Genomic DNA, 5,079 nt, shown 5'->3' with positions numbered 1-5,079 from the left:
GTTTGTATGGGATGATTTCTCTTTGAGGGGATTGCATCCATCAGTTGTGGGCTAATTTCCTGGTATATTTCCCAGAACTTCAATGGGAAAGAGCATTTGGGCATTCTATTTTTCTATTTTCTTTAAAGACACTGATTGATGATTCATATGATGAATGTACCCTCTCCACCCCACAAAAAATAACCGTATTTTAAAAATAAAGTATCAACTTTGAATATTTGCTACTCCTAGGAACCTGAAGGAAGGGGAGGGGGTAGCTGGGAGCCAGGAAAGGCTGTTCCTTACAAAGATAAATCCTCACAGCTGGACTCATCTCCTCACTCTGGTCAAAGTCTCCATTCTACAAATCAGTCCACAGTTTTATTACTGTTCTTACCTTATCACATTGCCATTATCTACTGAAGTCTCTAATCCTCCAGAAAACCACAAGCTACAGAAAAGAGGAGACTATGGATTCATCATTAATGGATCCTTCACTCTTTGCAAAATGGCTGGCACCTAAGAGATACTCAAAGGAGTTGAATGCATGAATGTACAAATGAAAGAACGGATGACTGAATGGAAATCAAGAAGTCAAGTGGTGAGAACTCCTGACTCAGGTCATCTAAAGCCTATGGTGGGAACAGGATATTCTCCTGTGGGAGGATGACAATATATTACTTGCCATCACCCTGAGTGAAAACAGATTAGAGGCCTCAAGATCAGGCACCACTGCAAGGCTCCTGGAGTTGTAAGAGTCAAATAGAATGAGTCTTTGAAAATCCCCTTTCCATAGTCTGGCAGTCATCAGGTGCCAACATTAACATGTCCTGGGAATATGTGGCCCTCGAAGCCCCACACTCTTCTAAGGGAGTGGGAGAAAAACCAGATTTGGAGCTAGAAGACTGGGATGTAAATCCTGATTCTGTACTTACAAACTCTAATCCCTTAAAGAAGTCACTTGAATCTTGAGAGTCTCAGTTAATCATCTGCAGAATGGGAATGATTCATAAAGTCTACTCTGCTGGGCTATTCTGAAGATACAGTGAGTCAGCATATGTGAAGGCACGTAGTGAAAATTTAGAAATTGTCACACTCTGTCACCTATCCTTGTTTCCAGCGAAGCTGGTGGCCTAGATTGGGAACCCCTTAAAGCCCCTGAGATTCCAGGGGCAGACAAACAGACATTTTATCAAATCTGATGTCACAGATGTCAGCAAAGTCCTTGGAAGCATGTGCGGGAGGAAGAGAGGAAGGGGTAGGAGCAGGGGTGGAACCGCAGAGAAGTGAAAATAGCTGGGGAGAGAAAAGAAGACTTTGTAATACCTCTTATGAAAGAGGGGAGGATAAAGGGAGGAGAGACACGTTGATAGGGCAGAAGTTGTAGTTTAGGAGTGATCACAGGAAGCTGGAAATGCCTCCAGAGTAAGAAGAGCAGTGTCCCTTCGGTTTAAACCCCTCTCCCCTGGTGGCTACCATGAAATAGGACATCAATCTACTAAAAAGGATCCAGCAGGGAGCTTTAAGCCACACTCACAAAAAAGAGATGTTATGGCCTGCCACACACCCCTCAGCACAAGCACTGCCACCCCAAAGATTCTCCCAATCCCTTTTTAGGCTAGAATGGTTGGTTATGAGTTCAAGGAGGAGAGAGAAGATCTGTGGGGAGAAAGGAAGGGGCTGAGCATGATGGATTCACCAGACACCCACACCCACCGTGGCCCTGAGGAAGCCTGCAGTGCGGTTCCAAGACACCAGCTCCCCTCAGAGGAGGCTGGAGTGACAGCAATAACCATACGAAGGGGTGATTCTCAGGCATCAAGAGACTAGAACAGTAAAGTCTTTCTTCAGTGCTCACAGAACAACTCTGGAGTTACCTCCATATCACCTTAATTCCTGAAGTATTCCAGCATGATCCTAAAAGACAAAGATCTACTCTCCCTTCTCTTTGAAAATCTGTATTCCTTCGCAAAGCTTCCCCTTCAGAGACCTCCTTTGGGTATGAGATAGCCAAATGGTTGCCATGGGAACCTGCCCCTCATTTGCCTCTAATCACCTGTTCTGGAGGGATAAGGCTTCAACTCCCATTTTCATTAGATGAGATCACATCAATCAGTCGTACTAATTTCGTATAGTGTTTCTGAGAATTTCAACCGGAAATAACTCTTCTGGTTTGTTAAAAGAAGCCATTTGTGGATCGGCACATTGCATACTGTCGTCACCTCTGCCCATCACTGTGAAAATCTCTGTTTTTAATACACTTGAGTCCGGTCAGATAATGATTCTAAAATTTCAGCCCTCTAGAGTGGGTTTAATCCATCAGGTGTCAAAGTTGAAACTTTATATTGTCCAACTTCCAGTGGCTTTTTAAGATAGAAGCTAGAGAAATAAACATCTTGAATTGGTGTTGCAGGTGAACTGTCAGCACGCAAAGTTGCCGGAGTCCCGCTCACGTGGAACCGGCCTCAGGTCCCTGTGTGTAACATGACACAGCACTGTACCTGAGGAAAAGTACATTCTCCAGATTCTTGGAGTTGGTCTGGAAGAAAGATGGGACACCCACAGCCTTTCTCCTTCGCCACCTTCTTCTGTGCTCTTCTCCTATGCCTAAGAGCTCAAGTTCTTATGACAGTAGAATTGCAAATAGTTTTGTGCCTAGAGAAGGAGTAAGATGGAAATTGCAACTTCCCCTCCCGGAGATGGTTTTCAAGTTTCCAGTTCAAATCCCTCCAGTTTCACGATGGAGCCCACAATACCTCTCCCTGCTTCTGTCCACATCCAATCCCTCTGCTCTCTTCACCCCAATCATATAGGCCTGAATAGTGCAAAGCACTCCAGCTGCTGACCCACAGAGGTTCGGAGGCCACTCTGCTCCCCCACGCATCTTCCCTTACTGCCCCATACAGAGCATTGTGCCTATCACAAAGCCTTTTGTAGAAGCTTAATACAAACAGACAATAAAGCAGGCACATTTGCATTTTCAATTCGGGGAGAAATTGGGTTAGGGGAACTTCAAAGCCTGAATCTTGGATAAGGGGCGGGAATAGAGTAAAGGGCAGGGTCTTCAGGGAAATGCCAGAATCAGTGTTCCAAGCAGGCTTGACTCTGGAGAGTGGGAGAAGCTAACGGGGAAGCCAGGGACAGGAGAGGAAGACTGTAAAGATGTGGTGCACTTTGCATTAAGCTGCCTCTTAAGGTGACTTATTTGTGATTCAGATGAAGTCCAATTCCCCTCCCCCCTGCACTGAAAGAGCTAAGCCCCCTCCCCATCTTCTAAGGACATAAGAAAGATGAAAACGGGAGGCAGACCCACAAGGGCTATGGAATACTTTGTAGGAAAGGAACTCAGAGCTACCCGCAGTGCGGTGAATTTTGTTAGTGAGCATTATCGCTCTTGCTTTCAGAAAATAACAAATGGCCTTAATAGCTTAAGGCATCGTTACCAACAAAATATATACTGCAACTTCCTTATAACATTTTTCATGGTAGAACAAAACAAGGCAGGTCCATCATGGACCCCATTAAAGGAGCTTTAGTTACTGAAGTATCAAAAACATCTTGCCATTAGGTGTTCCCAAGGCAAGAAACCTGAGGAAAGTGTTATTGTGATGCCATCGGTAATAAAAGCATCTAACAAAATGAGGTGTTTCCTTTCCTTTGCAGCAATGCCTGTACCCATTGCTAACAGGACATACACTGGCCCAGACCCCTTCATTGCCAATAGCAACGAATCTGCAGAACAAAGGTGAGCATAGATTGAGTCGAGGTCAATATCCCTACCACATTAAATGCAAGTAAGGGCATACGAGGAATTTGGTGAGCCCACAAAGAACATGTCATGTATCTATATGCTTACTTATTCTGTCTCCTTTAAAAAAGAAACTTGAAAAAACAATTGGTCAGCTCTTGGTACAATTAGACAAAAATCTGTTAATCAAGAATAAAAGCAGTGTGAAAAAAAGAAGATGGGGACAAACAAAATATACTAACCGCCCTTATATTTCCAGAATGCTAAAACAATCGGGCATGCAATCTAGAACCGAGCTTCCTGGCAACCAAGGTGAAGATCAGGCACCTCCTGTTTGTTGACGTGTGACGTGAAAAGAAAGTGAAGCCCAGGGTAATAAATAGAGATCAGAGAAAGGGAGGCTTCCATAGGAAAAACCTTTATGTTGGCCTACCCCAGGACAGAGAAGCCTTCTCCATCAAGCAGTCTGAGGGAGGTGAGGAATTGGGGATGGCTGTCAGGCAGAAGAACCGGGAGTTACAGGGTCATCCCTTGATAACAATTAATTTCTTTTCCTTGGCACTGAATATTGCTATCTAGGATGTGGAGACCTTCAAAAACCCCTTTCTACAAGGTTCTCTGCCCAATGCTTATCATGAGGAAGAGCTTTAATCACATCTGACAGATCTGTACTAAAGGCCAGTGAAGAGATTGGATAGTAGGAATTTGGGGCACTCAGATTCTGAAGACAAGAACAGACTGAATGCCAGGAGAATAAAGGGGTGTGCCTGGCTATAGATTAAATTTTCATGGTCTTGGAGTGTCAACAACAGCATCATAAGCTCACTGAAGTTTTCATTTATAAGCACCAGATGCAGAGTTGTAAACTTATGCTTTTTGCAGCTGGCTCCCCATATTTCGTTCCTATTCCGGGACATCACACATTACATTCCTCAATGCTCTCTCTCTCTCTCTCTCTCTCTCGCTCCAGAGACAAAGGGGGACAGCTAGAACCCCTCTCTAGTTGAGCTCTACTTCCCCTCTCTCTCTCCATATTCAATCTCCTCTTCCCTATCTGGAGCCAGAGCCTCACCCTTTCCTCTGCCTTATTCTACCAGAAAAGCACCCAGGCAGACAGGAGAACAGTAAGGCAACCATTTTGGAAAAGAGAATGGGAGATGCCTTCACCTTCTACCTCTCTCTGCAGGGGTAGTGTGCAAGTAAAGAAACCTCTCCTCAGAAAGCAGGAGTCACCTGCTCTGTAGTTGGCCTTGAATCAAAACAAGTCAAGTTTTTATAACACTTATAACTTCATCTATGCTTATGCCTTCTACTCTGTCTCTAACTCCTGAGGTCCAGGTTCATCTACTCCA

This window comes from Panthera pardus, unplaced genomic scaffold (genome assembly GCF_024362965.1).
Source record: "Panthera pardus isolate Hobbes unplaced genomic scaffold, ASM2436296v1 HiC_scaffold_27, whole genome shotgun sequence".
Classification (NCBI taxonomy): domain Eukaryota; kingdom Metazoa; phylum Chordata; class Mammalia; order Carnivora; family Felidae; genus Panthera; species Panthera pardus.
The sequence above is the reverse complement of the archived record's forward strand: the minus strand, read 5'-3'. Positions refer to the sequence as shown.